Source organism: Phodopus roborovskii, unplaced genomic scaffold, assembly GCF_943737965.1.
Source record: "Phodopus roborovskii unplaced genomic scaffold, PHOROB, whole genome shotgun sequence".
Lineage (NCBI taxonomy): Eukaryota > Metazoa > Chordata > Mammalia > Rodentia > Cricetidae > Phodopus > Phodopus roborovskii.
In genome coordinates, this window is record NW_026126541.1 from 8,314,484 (window position 1) to 8,332,411 (window position 17,928).

The window sequence follows — 17,928 nt, forward strand, 5'->3', positions numbered from 1 at the left end:
GTGGGACTGCATGGTTCTTCCTGGGAAGGAGAGATAGAGTAGATTTTGCAGATGGATTGGGGACAGGTGTGGACAAGAATGGGAGGGATCAGATGGTGAGGAGGGATGGAGGGTGAGATAGATGGATTATGGGGACATTGTGGGGTTGTGTGGAATCCTAATGCAGTGGAAACGTCCTCTAATATATGAGGGTGACCCTAGTGAAGACTCCTAGTAATTGAGAATATGGAGTGTGAACTGGCCATCTTTTGCAATAAGGTAAGGCTTCTGAGGGCAGGATCGAATTACACTTACTTGAGTTGTTGGCCAACAGGTCCTGTGGATATTTCTAGACAGCACAGGCTGATGCTAGAACAGGGGGTTGCTCTTCAGAAATAGGCAGTGGAGCTCCATTGCCAAGGCAACAACCACACAGCTCATTGTAAATGGTGAGGTCAAACTGCTGTCAACATGGAGACTTTACCTCGAGTTCTACTCTCTTTGATGTGGTAAGGTACTCTACAGACTATGGAAAGAGAAACCTGGACACCAACCCAGCCATCAAACCTTTGACCTAAAATCTGTCCTGCCTTCAAGAGGTGTTGGGACCCAGAACTAGACTGGATATTCCATACACATAGGGTAGAACCAAACATGACTGACAAAATTAAATATAATAAGATAAATGAAATGGTTCCTAATGATATTCTGCTATGCTCTTAGATGGGTGCCTTTTCCATCAGACAGGCTTCCTTGGCAGCAGATGGGAGCTGATGCAGAGATCCACAGCCAGGCATCATGAGGAGATAGTCTAAATTGGAGACTTTGGGTATTTCTCCTCAGAGCTTGGAGATTCCGGAGCTCTGAGCAAGTATTGTAAGCATCAGAGGGGATAGAGAACATCAGGAGACACGGCTTACTGAATCAACTAAACATGGTCCATCATGGTCCATATGTACTCATAGAGATGGACTTGGAACCATGGAGCCCGCATGGGTCTGTACCAGGTCCTTTGTGTATGTTACAAGGCTGTTAGCTTAGAGCTTTTGTGGGACTCCTAATAGTGGGAGTGGGTGTGTCTGTGACTCTGCCTGCTCTTGGGATTCTTTTCTTCCTATTGGGTTGCCTTGTCCAACCTTGATATGAGGACGTTTTCCTTGTCTTACTGTATTTTGTCTTGTTGTGTTTGGTTGTTTTCTCTTGGAGACCTGTTATTTTCTGAAGAGAGATAGAGGGGGAGTGGACATGGGGGAAAGGGGAAATACAGGAGGAGCTGTGAGCATTTGAAGGAGGGGAAACTATGATTGGGATGTATTTCATGAAAGAAAAATCTATTTTGAACAACAACAAAAAAGAGGCAGGAGGATCATAAGGCAAAGACCTGTCTTGGCAAAATCATGTGTGAAAAAGGGGGTGGGGAGGGAAGCTTATGGAGTGTGGGTCATGGGACCAAGGGGCAGATATCTGAGAAATATATGGTCATAATGCGACAATCATTCCAATCACTCCATGGGTCAACTTCTAGTATGACTGACATACACCCATTTGCTTAGTGACATGGAGATCACTTATGGTCTTGTTAAGAGGGTTTGGGTAGAGTGAGTAGGCATGGTGATGGTGTGCATTCTCAGAGTGTGATGAATAAACTTCTTTTTTATTCTTCTCTCATAGAATACATCACAACAACAGCATCTTCCTCCCCTCTTCCCAGTGCCCTCCCTAACCGCACCCAGATCAACTGCTCCTCAGTTTTCCTTCATAAAAGAACAGATCTTCTAGTGACAGCAGCTGAACAGACCATACATGATGCAGTAAAACTAGACACACACCATCATGTCAAGGCTGGACAAGATGAAATTTGCTCTTGAGCATAGGGAGAGATGTAGGAGGAGTGAGAGAAAGAGAGAGAGAGAATTTTACTGTAACAAACATCTTTACCTCCTAGCTTAATTATTCTCAGAGTCATTGACACACATAGGATTAGGCTTCGAGTCTTTATAGAGACAACTTGGGCTGAACTCGGAGCACTGGTTTTAATGCTCATAATAGCCCACATAAGCAAATCATCTTAAGATATAAGCCTCTGATATCCTTATGTGCTATCAGATTGCTGTTGGAGCAGTTTCAAGGATGAAAAGAAGACATTGCATTCCTGCATGTCTTTTTATAAACAGAAGCACAGCTTTGGAGCACAGTTTGATAAGAAAAAAAATTGTGCTTCTCTTCATGTAATTTCATTCAGAAGTAATAGATTCACTCCTTTCTATGGAAAACACTGAACATATTCTTCTTTTCCTAATAGCTTCGTCTATGAACTGACACTGTTTGTTTATTTTACATTAACTCAAGTCTTCTGGCAGTAGGATAAACACAGAATACCTGAAATATATATTTACTTAAGATTTCTTCAAATCTTCATTTTCTAAGTCCCCTTTTATTTTTATTGAATGAGCTGTATGCTGGTGAAATGTTGCAATCAGATGCCATTTTCTGGAAATGGTATGTTAGCACCTAATGAATGAGGCTAGAGGTCCTGAGGAGAGCAATCAGGTTGATGCTGAAGGTACCGATGGGTCTCTGATTGAGCCAAGAAAACTCAATCAAAGTATACTGGGGAGGAAATAAAAATAATGATTGTAATGGAAAGTATTTATTGGTATTGGGGAAATCATTAATGACATTGACAGAAGGCAGGTAATTGAGTTAATTTAACAAATAGTTACAAATAGATTGAGACTTTTATTTATGATTAGTTATGTGATTGTGGTGTCATATGCAATGGTGTCTTTTTTTTTTTTTTACAAACCTTTTATCATTTAATCAAGGCATTAAGTAAATTGTTTAACCTCCCTAACTTCAGTTTACAAATGTGTAACATAGAAATTATGATGACTAAATTTATAAGGTTCATTTAGAGTAGGAAAAGCAGTTTTGAAACTAAACTCAAACTTCCATTTCATGTAGAGTAGCAGGAACCTTCCTTACGCTCCAATTTTAAATGACCTCAGATGCGACAGGGTGACCAGTGAAACAGTTTCAAAAGGTGATTAGTGAGGAAAGGACTTCCTTTCCAGAAAATCATATCAGAGACTTGGATATCTACATGCAAAATAGTCAACTTGCTTCACCTGCTGCATATAAAATTCATTAAAAATTGTTTATAAACATAAGTAAAAAAGGAAAACCCAAAGTTATAAAATATCTAAAATAAACATAGGTTGGTGGTGGGCATTATGTGACCTGAACAGAAGGAAACATTTTTCACATTCAACATTAAAAAAATCACTCATAATTTTTGGTTGTGACCCTGGACTTTAATAGGTGATAATACTGGAGGGGCCAGAATGTGACTCCATCTTTGATACCAGATAACGACGGAGAAACTCCAATGTAGAAAATGACCTAAGCCTGAGTCCATGAAGTTCCCTAGCCAAGTTTAGCCAATCAGGTAAATAGTTTCAAACCTGGACTTATAAAGCTAGGGGGACCCAAAGTTACAGGATACAGCTGTTATTAATGATATGTACAAAAGAGCCTCATCCAATTAATATGTACTCCATGTAACTGCTCCTTTTTTGACCATTTGGAGCAAAGACTAGGTTACCATTACCATACTTAGAATATGCCAAGCTCCTTGTTAAAAGGGCCTACATGATTTTCTTGTGGATGATTGATCTCTGCATGTTTGCTACTTCTGTAGAATAAACACATTTTGTGTTTGCATATTATTAGAGTCTTTGGTCCTTTTTTCAATGATTCTTTGACACTTATAAGACTTTGCTCCCCTGTTAAAGGACTCTCTGTCAGCTTTGGGAAACTGAACCACACAAATTTCAAAATTTGTTTTTCTTTATATTAGAGAATGTAAAAATGAGACAAAATCCACTGGGTCTAGGGAGAATATGTTACATAAATACATAGTCACACATACATACATAGAAAAACATAAGCACATACATATATGCATACAAAAATATACAAATATACAAAACCACGCACATTACTCATCCATATACACACATACTCATACACATTCATATACATATATTCATGTAAAAACTCTCACATATATACACTCACATTCATACACTCTCATGTAAGCACACACATACACACTTATTTATACACAAACATTTATAAACTCACTCACACACACTCATTCTCACACTTACACACACTCATGCCAACACCTCCATCTAAACAGAAAGAAGCAGAAATGCTGGTAAAGAAAATACTTTTATACCATAGCATTAATGAACCAAAATTATGAGGCAATAGTGCTCACATAGAATTGTCGAAACATCTTTGTAGGCTTAATTTTAAACTAAAACCAAAAATATTGCTGACACAATGTAAGCCATTTATTAATAACCTATCAAGTGCTGTTTTAATATTTGCATTAGTTCTTGGAGGCTTATTAAGATTTTATTATATTTGGCAGTTAGTTTTTTTTCAGTTGCTATAAATTTTCAAGTTTGAATTTTAGATGACTATGTTGAATGAACTGAAATGAAACTGTATGATAAACCTAGCAATAAAGTAATGTTTGACTTTTGATTTGTTATGATTTATTTTTGTCATTTAAGACAATTTTTAAATTTAAATGTTTTATGTTCTTTTCCTCCCATAAGTCCTTCTATTCTCTCCCTGTCTCTACCTACCCAATTCTGTATGTATATGTATATGTATATGTGCATATATACATATACATATATATACATATATATACATATATATACATATATATGTGTGTGTGTGTATAATTTTTTCTTGTTTTACATATTGATCCCAGTTCCTTCTCCCTCCCTTCCTTCCATGGCCCCCAACCACTCCACATCCCCCCCCGCCACTCCACAGGGAGGGTGATGTCTTCCAGGAGGGTTCATCAAAATCTGTCAAGTCATTTGGAGTAGGGTCTATGACCTCCCCTCTGCCTCTAGGCAGTCATTGGTTGACCCCCCCATCTTTGCCCCACCCTTATCCCAGCACATGTTCCAGGGAGGACAAATTGTGAGTGGAAGGTTATATGGTTTGGTTGGTTTCCCAGTCCCTCCTCTGGAAGCCTGACCTGGTAACAGGAGATTACCAGTTCAGGTAAGCAACCCCTACTGGTAGGAGTCTTAGGTTGGGTTACCTCATAGATTCCTGGGAGTTTTCATTGCACTAGATTTCTACCTGACATGGAAGTGCCCCCCCTTTCCAGTCATCTCTTTCAGGACTTGTTCACATCCTGACCCACCACCAGTTCATCTGTGAAATCTCTTCTATTTCCTCTTCTCAGAGAGATCCAAGCATCCACACTTGAGCCTTCCTTGTTACTTAGCTTCTCTGGGTTTGTGATTGTAGCATGGCTATCCTTTACTTTATATATAATAATGACTTATACATGAGTAAATGACATGTTTCTCTTTCTGTGCCTTGGTTACCTCACTCAGGGTATTTTCTAGTTCTATTCATTTGCCTGTAAATTTCATAATGTCATTTTTAAAAAGCTGAATAATACCCCATTGTACAAATGTACCACATTATCTATTCTTCAGTGGAAGCATGTCTAGGTTGTTTCCAAGTTCTGTCTATTGTGAATAAAGATACTATGAATATAGTTGAGTAAGTAAGTGTCCTTGTGTTGTGGTATGATGACAAATCTTTTGGATATAAATGTTCAAGAGTGATATAGCTGTGTCCTGAGGTAGGTCAATTCCCAGTTTTCTGAGAAACCACCATATTGGTTTCCAAAGCAGCTGTACAATTGTATACTCCCAACATCAATGGAGGAATGCACCTCTTTTTTTAACATTCTCTCTAGCATGATATGTTACTTGTGTTTTGGATCTTAGCCAATGTGAGAAGTGTAAGATGGAATCTCAAAGTAATTTTGATTTGCATTTCCCTGATATCTAAGTATGTTGAACAATTCTTAAAGTGCTTCTTTTCAGTTTGAGATTCCTCTGTTGAGAATTCCCTTTGTAGATATGTACCCCACTTTAAAATGGAATTATTTGGTTTGTTGATGTCCATTATCTTGAATTCCTTATGTATTTGGAAATCATCTCTCTGATGAGGGTATGGTGAAATATTTTCCCATTCTGTAGACTGCTATTTTGTCCTATTGACAAGTCCTTTGCCTTTCAGAAATTTTTTAGTTTTATTACATGAGATCCCATTTATTAATTGTTGATCTTAGTGCCTATGCACTAAGGGAAGAACCTTTTGAGTTAATATCTAATGATTATATCTAATAGTTATAATGCATATATTTATCAGTTTCATGAGTTTGCTGGTAGAAGCTTTGGGATCTCTTATGTACATTATCATATGTCATTTGCAAATAGAAATATAGAAATACTTTGACTTTCTCCTTCCCTATTCCAATCCCCTATGTCTCCTTTAGTTGTGTTATTGCTCTAGCTAGAACTTCAAGTAATATTTTGAATAGATAGAAAGTGTGAGGCTTTTCTTGTTACTGATTTTAGTGAAATTGCTTTGAGTTACTCTCTATTTAATTTGATGTTGGCAATTACCTTTCTGTATTTTGCCTTTGTTATGTTTAGCTGTATCTTTCTTATCCCTGATCTTTCCAGGACTTTTACTTGAAGGCTTTTCCAGCATCTAATGAGATAATAATGGGTATTTGTGCTGGTGATTTTCTTTTGTCCCACAAGATCCTGCCACTGACATAAAGAATTGCAATGTTCTGATGGTGGATTTTTCTTTTGATGAATATAAAATCTCTTTTCTCTTTCCCCTTTTCCAGGGGACCATGTATTTTTCTCTTAGGGTCCTCCTTGTTTCCTGGTTTCTCTGGATGTGTGGATTGTAGTCTGTTAGTCCTTTGCTCTATGTCTAATATCCCTATATGAGTGAATAAATACCATGCTTGTCTTTCTGTGATTGGGTTACCTTACTCAGGATGGTTTCTTCCAGTTCTACCCATTTGCCTGTGAATTTCAATATTTCATTGGTTTTTTTCCCCACAGAGTAATACTCCATTGTGTAAATGTACCACATTTTTCCCCCAATCATTCTTCAGTTGAAGGTTATTTAGATTGCTTCCAGGCTCTGGCTATTATAAACAATGCTGCTCTGAATAGCTGAACATATTGGGAGCATGGGTGAAGAGGGAAGGGAGGTAGAAAGAAGAGGAGGGGAAGGAGAACATGAGGGATCAGGAAGACTGAGTAGGGGAAGGAATAGGGGAGAATAAGAAAAGAAATCTGGCACTACAGAAATGTTCAAGAATCACAAAGAAAACACCCAAGAATCTAGGCAGTAGAGGATAGAATGCCTCAGATGACCATCCCCTATATTGAGATTGATGACTAACTTAATTGCCATCCTAGAGCCTTCATCTAGTAGCTGTTCAAAGCAGAAACAGGCACCCACACCTGAGCAATGAGCCATACTCCTGGAATCTAGTTGTAGAGGAGGAGAAATGAGCAAATGGGTAAAGATCATGCTGGTGACACCCACAGACACAGCTGACCCGACCAAGTGAGAGCATACAGACCCCAGTCATAAAGCTGGGAACCAGCGTCGGTGTTAGGAAACCTGGACAGGCTATGGGACCTCTGACAGTGGAACCAATATTTATCCCTAGTGCACAAATGGACCTGGGGAACCCATCCCCTATGGAGTAATACTCTTTCAGTCCAGATACATGGAGGAGGGCCTTGCCATCCAGAGTGAGGAGTTCTCATTAGTGAATGGAATCATATAGCTAGTCAGTGGTGAAATGAGGGTTCAGATCTAGAATGCTGATGTAGCATTCTCAGTAACTCAGCTGACTGGCATTTTTTGGCATGTCTAACTGTATTCAAGTCATACCTGGTGAACACAGAGTTAAGTTGTCATAAATGGAAACTGAAGTTACCAAATATAGACACTGAGGAGGACATGATGTGTTTCAGCAACACAGCTTCAAGGACTGGTATGAAATAAACATTTCCCACTGGGGAATTGGTTTGAGTATAAATGAACATTTGTACAATTGGAGTAATACCCAGACAGCAAGTGTTACAGAGACACCACTGTCAAACAGAATGGGGAAATCTGTGCTATCCATGACTCCTTGTCCTGTGCCTTTGACTGTTGTCTTCCAGTGCCAAATTATGTGTGAAAGGAGAAATATTGTAATAGAAGCCATACATGTCTCAAATCACCATTGAGGTTTTGTTTTTTTTAATGTTTATTTTATATTTAAGAGCATGAGAAAGCAAGCCACAGAAAACTAGACAAAAGGGTCAGACTCACATCCTCTAGTAGCCAGTTCCTCTGGAATAGAGACTATCAGCAAGCCATTCAGATTTTTAGTCACCTTAATTGCTCCCTATGTTCCCCAGAAAGCCTTTATTAGGGTTGACATCTGATTTCATTGCTGTTATGTGAGTCATTCTTTTATTGTTAATGTGTCTTCCACATAAGCAGTGCTATGGTAGATTTTTTTTCACCTCTTATGGAGGCCACTACTGTGTTTTATAGAAAACTGGCTTCTGGGATGCAAGGAGGTGAGGAATAAATCTCATCATTGTGATGACAGCCTATTCAACTGCAACCACCAAGGGGCAAAGGGTGACTCAGAGAAAATGGGGTTCTAGAGTATTTGGCAGTGTGGTTATCACAGTCTGCCAGCTTACATGCTTACACGATTTATTGGTTTATATAAAAATCATATATTTTGATTTATCTAATCATTGGTTTTGTCATCAAATATCATTTACAACAAGATATTATTTATGTACTTTTATCTGAAGAAAAAAATATCTGCTACAGTGACTACTTCAGCAAATTCATGAGACACCCTTTACACATTCAGGGGGGTTGTATGATTGCTTCAATTTCTATGTAGAATATCAGAAAGAGTTAGAGGTTCAGCTCCTAAGGCAGTATCTTGGATTGGGAGCAAATGAATTCACATACTTTATAGGGGCACCATGACGTTTTAAAGCAAGAATTTTATCCTTGGTAATAGTTGTAACTTTAATTTATAACTTTTATAATATAATAAAAATTTGTTGTAGCGAATGTAGAACCTGGCTGGTATTCATTGGTAAGGGAAGGTGCGTTTTTGCTGTGGCAAAGATAAAAATAGTCAGCACGCACTTGAGTACCCTAGCTCTCTTATACATCCTACCTAGTTTATTGTCGTTAATGACCTTATGACATATGTAATCTCTTTGCCTCTATTTTACAAATGTGAAAATTGATGTACAGATTAACTGAGTTAAATAACCTTGTTAAACTCACACAGATACTAAGACACATCACTATTGCATCTGCTACATCTTCTCACTTGCCTCTTATGTCTACCAAGTATTGAACACTGACACTGGGTATACAAGAGTAAGTGCTTTTCATCTGACTGACACAGATAAAGAAACTGAATCTCATATTATGTGTTGTACAGATGAGGTGACTGGCATATATGGTAATTAAATGAATTTTGTGTAGTATCCTGATAGCAGTGCCTTTTTTTCAAACTAATAATGGAAGATGGATGTTAGAATAATAAAGAATGTTTTGGTTATTTCTCTGGACTTGAAATTATTTTCTCTAGTGACTCTGTAAATTGTCTCATCTTGTGCCGAGTCTCGTGCTCTTAGAAGAACTTATTGGGCCATGAGTGTGAAGTTTTATAAATTTTAGGATTAAAATCAGACATAATTGCTTTTAAAAATTGAAGGCCTTATCCTTCTCTTAGTTTATGTTCATACTGAAAGCAAAACCTCCTAGCCTGAATATAATCAAGTGGATTTGGTAGGCTGGGTTTAATTTTATGTGTGATTGTGTGATTTATCTTGACATTTTTTATGAGTTTAAGTTTTGTTCTGATAAGAAATTTTGATGCTAGATCACTTATGCTAATGATTTATCTTGATCATCATAGAATTAGAAGCTTTTCTCCCATCAGAGATTTCTAGAGGGAAGATTTGATTGTATTTTTAAGTGTACTTACAGTAATAATAATGTACTTGGCTGTAATTCTCTAGCACTTTATATAAGTATTATAATTAATCTTCACTATAATCAAGATACTGATTATATACATTTTATTAAGGAATAGAAAGCGAGGAACAATTGGGAAGTCATAAGGCCAGAAATATAATGGGCTAAAGTCACATAGTAAGTATAAAGGAACCCTGTCTTAGCTGAGCAATTACTCCAGCAACTTTGAAATCACTCAGCAGGCTCTATCATCTGGATATGGTAGAAGTGGAAACATGAAATAGAAAACTAAGGGGGTGCATTATAATTTTTGGCATATTAAAATAAATAATAGCTAGAGTGTGTGTGTGTGTGTGTTCATGTAGTCAGGTCAGTGTGTGTAAAGAGCATGAATGCATACACATGTACACACACATACACAGACAGACAGACAGACAGACACACACACACAGACACACACACACACACACACACACACACATACACACACACCAAAAAGACTAATCCTGAGAATGAGACACGGTAAAGACATTTTTTTCAATTAAATTTCCCTTTAGCACATGCACATAATGTGTGTGGATAACTGTAGAGAGTTAAGTATAGACTGACTCCATTTATGTTGCTATGGTGAATGCACCACCCACACTGGGGTGAGACTTTACAATGTTTTGGCTGCTTTCCAATCACACTCTTGTAAGTAACTCTGTGTCCATGTTCTGTAAGTTAACCCAGTAATTTTACTGGTTCTGCAAGTTGGACTTTGGTAGAATCATAGTTCTAATTGCCACTGTGGTCCAATGCTTACCTCTTTCATATGGAAAGAGTTCCCCCAGCTCTTGGCTGGGGGAATCTCAAGAGCAAGGACAAGTTTGCGAAGTGTGCTGTCATTAGTCCTGCTGTGGGTGACAAGACACACAACTGATGCCAACCTGTCTGAAGTTTCACTGTCCATGGGGGAAATCCTCATATGACTATCTTTCCCCATATGGCTATCTTCATACATGTGTTATGATATGGCTTTCCTCCTTGCTATAGTAGCAACTACAATGCCCTAATACATGCAATAAGACATGAAATTGAGGCTGAGGTGGCTGCCCAGAGAGGATTTCTCAGGCATGGGAGAGAGCACAAAGAGACGTGGACTACCGTCCTCTGCAAAGTAAAGTGGGAAAAGGGGAGGATGAGATGAGAGTATTATCTTGCTAGTTCTTACGATTGGTGGGAGAAGGGTAAAAGATACACAACTCAGATATCTGTTAAAGAGCCCGTCCTGGGATTCAAACATTTGCAACCTATGTACAATATTGAATAGCAAACAAAAAAATCAAGGTAAAGGGATAGTGAAACAGAAGAGGTCAGAGATGGTGTATGGTACCCAGTCTGCCAGACAGGATTGTGTTGAGAAGGAGTTTGTTCATCAAGGATGGGGTAGAGCTTCATTGGTTTTGAGAGCCCCATTTTGCTAGCTATGGTGGAGGAAGGAGCTCTTGCAGTGGAAACCAAATCAGCTGTGTGCTGGCTAGTTTTATGACAACTTGACACAAGTTAGAGCCATAAGAAAGGAGGAAATACAACCGAGGAAAGGCCTTCAGAAGATCAGACAGGGCTACAGGCAAGCCTATAGGGCATTTTCTTAGTTAGTGATTAATGGGGGAGGGCCTATTACATTATGAGTGGTCCCACTCCCAGGATGGTTGTCCTGGGTGGTACAACAAAGCAGACTGAGAAAGCCATGAGGAGAAATCAGGAACCATCATCCTTCATGGCCTCTGCATGTGTCCCGACCTCAAGGCTCCTGCTCTGTTTGGGTTCCTGTCCTGACATCATCCTTTAGTGATGAACCTTGATGTGGAAGTATAAGTCAAATAAACCCTTTGCATCTCAATTCGCTTTTGGTCATGATGTTTCATCACAGCCGTAGTAACCTTAACTAAAAAAAAAAAAAAGCTGTTTTTTTTCTATATTTATTTTTCAGATTATAGTATATCATTTCTCCCTCCAAAGAGCCTTGCTTTCTTTCTAATTGATGACCTCTTTTTTCATTAACTGTTGTTAACTGCATATTCATGTACATAGATATTCCTAAATATAACATGCTCACTCTGTACAATGCTCCTTATATTTATACTTTCAGAACTGATGATTTGGTATTGGCTAACTAATTAGTGTACCCTTATCTGGGAAGACTTTTTCTCACTCTCAGAATTCTTTAGTTGCTTATAGTTCTTTGTGTAATGTTGAAGCCTCATGGGCTTTTCACTATTCACTTTGTTACATCTATTGTTGTATCCTTTCTTAGCTCGTATTAAGACAGTTATGTTGTTGGGTCTTTATGGGCATAGCTTCTAACTTTCCTAGGAGACACTAACAGCAAATCCCTGATTCTCTGTCCTTTATAGTCTTCTTTACCACTCCTTCCCCTATGTTCTCTGATACTTAAGCATGGGAGTTGTTTTGTAGATATATCCATTGAGACTGGCATCCACAATTCTGCATTTTGATTGGTTGTGGTTTTCTGTAAGATCTCCATCTTTTGCAAAGAGAAATTTCTTTGATGAAGGATAAGGATCACACAGTTAGGGATCATGCTAATTTGGTAAAGTTGGGGCTGTAGCTTCTCCAAGTTCTATGACTTCACTAGCTCTTGATAGTTGTCTGGGCTTCCAGTATTAGGCATGGTTTCCCTCTTGTTGAGAGGGTTTTAAGTTCAACTAGAGAGCTTTTGGTTACTATTAAGGTATGTTTCTCACTGTTTTACCCTTAGGGTTATCATACCCTTATAGCTGTTTTATAAGGAAGTGGCTAGGGATGCCTGGAAGTGAAGATCATTCAGGGTGACTGGAAGACCAACAAATTGAGAGTACAGTGATTCTTAAACTGTTTGAAATTGGACATTATACTGGACCAGATTTGCCTGTTTCTGGTGACCCCAGGAGCATCAACAGAGATGAACCTCCCGCTGATAGGTATGGAGGTAGAGTACTGCAGAAGAAAAAGATTGATCTTGACATAGGGTGACATCTTTCCCCATGGAAAGATGTGTTTCTCCTAGGGGAAACTTCTGAAGATGTAAGATATAATGTCTTGTAGTGGAAAGTCCTGGGAGCTCAGCTAGTCATCTATCAGTTGTGAACTTGGATTCCAGGAGCTGTCAAGAGGGATGATACTCCTGTCCCCCTAGTGTCCCTGCCAGGTTTTAATGAGAAAATGTGCGTAATCCACTGGCTTTGATGAATCCCTGTTGTCAGGAACAAAGCTCTCAAATACTTCATTGCACTGATGTAGGGGAGCAATCAGCTATATTGTTTTGGATTCTAGTGAATTGAAACATATTTGGACTTAATGCCAATCAAGACAAGTCAAGGGGAGACAGTTTTCCATGGGAATATATGCTTTATTTGCTAGTGGAGAGACTTAACAGCATTCTGGTCAGTTGGGGAATGTGAAAGTGACTTGACCATGAATTCAAGCCTGATCTACAGCATTAGTTCAGGAAAATTCCTGGGTCAACGATGGTAGCAAAAGTCAAGGTTAAAATGAATCAAGCTTCTTCATTTATTTATATTAGTTCAATCTCTCTCCCTTTTGGAAACTGTTGGGACAAATAACAGAAAACCTTATGTCCTGTAATAAGTTTTTTGTGTAAGAAATATATTATACTATAAATATTTTAGAAGGTGTCTGACATGAATAACTTATTTATAAGTAATCTTAAGAAACAATAAAGTATAATATAGAGCTGTAGGTATACTTCAGTTGGTAAATTGTTTGCCTAGCATACACAAAGCACCTGTCTCCGTCCCCAGAACTGGACAAAAGATGCACGTTGGCACATACCTGTAACTCCATCACTAAGGAATAGAGGCAGTAAAATCAGAAGTTCAGGATCATTCTATACTTCAAAGTGAATTTGAGGCCAGCCATGGTTACAAGAGATCTTGGCTCAAAAAGAAAGCTTAAAAAGTAATTAAGTGCTGGGATTCATAAAAGCTTTAAAGTTGTTCTATTACAACTGCATTTTATTTGTATGATTATCTTTCCAGGGTAGCGATCACAAACCCTCCACAAAAATGAAGTAAGTAAATGCAGGATTTAGGTCCTTTTATTCCTCTGTATCATCTTCTCAGCTCTACTGTTGTAGATTAGAGCATACTATGTTATTCATTGTAAAATTACATATAACAAAACAGTTATTAAGCAAGAACTATAATTACAATATTTAGTTCATTAACATTATCAAGAATTAAAGAAAATATTCTATCACCTGTCCTACCTTTGTGATTGTAAAGCCTTATAATTAACTTATCTTTAGTCCTAACTATGGAAAACAGTAACCATAGCTATCTGTCTTCAACTTCATCACAGACCACAGAAGGATAATATATAAACTGTAGAATTGACAGAGACATTTGCTGCCTTGTCCCAACTGCTTTTAATGTTGAATCATCTGTGACATTACTTCAAGCAAGGTGTCTTGCTTGATCAAACCATATTAGTCTAGAAGGAATCCACAGCTTTTTATTTTCTGTGGAAACAAAAATAGAAATTCTTTGCCCCAGTAACCTGTCCTTAGACTTAAATTTTGAAGTCAAAGCATTTTTGAATATGGAAATTGGATTAATTCAGCAGCATTGATAATCAAGTGTATTTTAGCAGTTGTTGTTCCTTACTTAGCAATTGAGCAATTCAAAGATAACACAGTAGCATACAATATTCAGACTCTCTGTGTATTTCCCATCTTTAGGTGTTTTTTTTTTTTTTTTATTATTCTACTTCTTTTACTTCTATTTTTTTCTTTTTCTTTTTCTTTCTTTTTATTAGTACCATGGTGTATGTGCCATTTTGTTAAAAGCAGTTTTCTGAGAACCTGGTCCCAGAGCTGTGTCAGTCCCAAAATAACACACAGAGACTCTATTAGTTATAAAATTCATGGACAAGTTACTAGAGTTTCTTATTGACTAGCTTTGTCTTAAATATTAACCCATTTCTAAAATCTAAGTGTTTCCACAGGGTCTTATCTTATAGAGATATGGTCTGGACCTCTTGTCTTATGTCCTCCATCTTGACTCCTCTCTACTACATCTTCTAGAATCCTGCTTGTCTCCTAGTCCCTCCTATCTTGCTTTCCTATTGGTCAACAGGCCTTTATTCATTAACCAACAAGAGAAATATATTTACAGAATGGCATCTCCCATCACACATGAGGATATAATTTATAAAGCAATACAAAATTCAGAAAATAGTAAATGTTAGCAAGATAATTGCAAAATAGGAACTTATTTACTACTGGTGGGAATGTAACTGGTATAGCGGCTGTTAAAACATATATCAGAGACTGAAGATATATCTCAGTGGTCATTGATCTGGCAGGGGATCTAGATTTGGGTTCCAGAATACATATTATGTGTCTCACTCAAACTACCTGTAACTCTATTTCCAGGTACATCTGATGTCTTCTTCTGGACTCTGAAGGCTTCCTCTCACATATTGTGTGCATTCATATACTCAATCCTATACAAACACATAAAAACAAAAGTAAAATATACCTTTAAGCAAACAATATAGAGGTCCCTTAGAAAATTTCTCTCCTACATACATAGTGAAAATAATTATGAGCAGGTACTTCTTACTATGGAATATCTCACCAGAAGAATATTATATATTAATAAGATGAAGACAAGCCCCCCAAACCCTTGCTAAGACACACATTCACATTTTGGAACTGTAGATATGGCTCAGTGCTTAAGACCATTTGATGCTCTTGCAGAGAACCTAAGTTATGATCCCAGCACACACATTGAGTGACTTGCAACATCTTGTACCTCCAGTTGCAGAGGATTCAACACCCTCTTTGGGTCTCTGTAGGCACTTGCACCCATGTGCTCATACACTCATATGACTGCATACATAATAGATAATTTAAAAATATTTATGTGTAAATATACAAATAAATATAAAAAGAAATGTTTAAACTGAAATATGAGTTTATTTATATGTACAATATAGAAAAGGCCAATATATAAAGAGGAAAAACAGATTGCCTCTTAATGAGGAATGGGAACAAGGTAGGGAGTGAGATGATAGCTAATGTTCATTGGTTTCACTTTTGTTCTAATGAAATATTTTGGAGCTCGATATATGTAATGTTTGTATGGTATTATGAATATGGTTAAGTTTAGATGATATCTGCATTTTAGAATTGTTAGCTTTGCTTTATATAAATTGTCCTTGAATGAAAGTCAGCATAACAAAACACACTAATTAGAGACAATAGGAACCAAGTAAGACACTGTTCAGTTATACAGATAAACGAGTAATATGTTTTAGATTAAGGTGGAGAAGGAGATGATGACCAGTTGATCATCCATGACCAAATGAATCTGGCACTGGTGCTGGAGGAGCAGATGGAGAGAACATACTGCAGACATAGACTTCTGTTGAGCTAACACCCAGCTTGATGCTACAGAGGGATATTAATGGGGATTCGTTCAGGCCAGCCTTTCCCTCAAACTCATTATCTGACCCTGTTTAAAATCAACTTGGAAGCGCATAAAACCTATTCTCATTAAGACCATTTATTTCTTTCCAATAAAACTTGAAGTTTTCATTTGATCCATTAAAATTCTTAATACCATCTTTTTATTTCTCTATTTAGGAAGTCATTTTTTTATGTTCTAAGCATAATAATTACCTACTTGACAAATGCATTCCTAATTACACAATTACTTTATTATATAGTAGTTTAAAAATGCCTGAAGTCTGATAACTTCTGGGAAAGAAATAATTTTATTTAATGTATGATTTAATTTCCTATCAGATAATTATTTAGGGGTTCGGGGGGAAAATGAGTTAGGTGGAAAATCTCTAGTGTATAATTGTAGTACTGACATATCTGACAGAAATCAGGAAGAATAACTCAGACATTATGAAATGAAACAGAATTGATTAGAATGCCTGGCTAAATTCCTGTTTGCTGTGAAGCCTGGTTGTGTGTACATATTTATCTGTGGTCATGAGTATATGTGTACTCAATGTGATAAGAGAGAGTGTTTGAGTCAGTAAATCACCTTGCTTGGGTTAAATAATCAGATACTGAAAACTATATGGATATTCAACAAGTGAATATCCATATAGTTCATGTTCTCACTTATCCAAGACCTGCAATATTTCTGTCTGAGTCTTTACAGCAGTGTCAACCATTTCTATATATTAAAGGAATATAAAAGAGGTGAAGTCTACTTCACTTTGACATGCTATTAATAGATAACAGAAGCATATTTGCCAGGCCTTTTAAGTCATGCGATGCTGAGAATGAATTTTTGCAATTATGGAACTTTGGATAGAAGTTGAGAGTGAGTCATTCTAAAAGAGAAACAGAGCTTACACCTTTAATCCCAGCACTAGAGAGGTATATAAAATAGGATCTGGGCCTCGGAGCTGGCATTCAGTCTTAGGCAATTCGTCTCCAGTCACATTGGGAAATTTAGTTACCAGTTACAGGGAAGATAGGATGTCCATTTCAACCTTGGTAGAGGTAAGAACTATGGCTGGTGGCTTTGCTTCTCTGATCTTCAGCTTGAACCCTAATATCTTTTGCTGGGTTTATATTATTTGTGCTACAATTTTGATTATCACTCTAGTATTTTGTTTCACTTTTTTATTTGCCACTAGGTGTGGAGTACACATGGTCCTTTAACACTTTATTATCAGTGAAGAGCTTCAAATATAGCTCTGGATGATGGAGTTTGAATAAAAAAATGAGTAACTGGTTGAGCAAATGATAGAATGGGGGAGATATTGTGCATATATGGGACTGATTGTGACCTATGACACCATTAGTCATGAAGCTAATGTATGAGTTAATTTCAACCTGAGTAATAACTTCTGCTTAACCCACCTGTAGGGAGTCCATTTGAAGCTCCTAATACCTTTATTCTTATATGGTGGGCAATGAGGAAGGTAAAATGATTAAGGATGAAATTAATGATAAGTGCTAATCCAGATGAA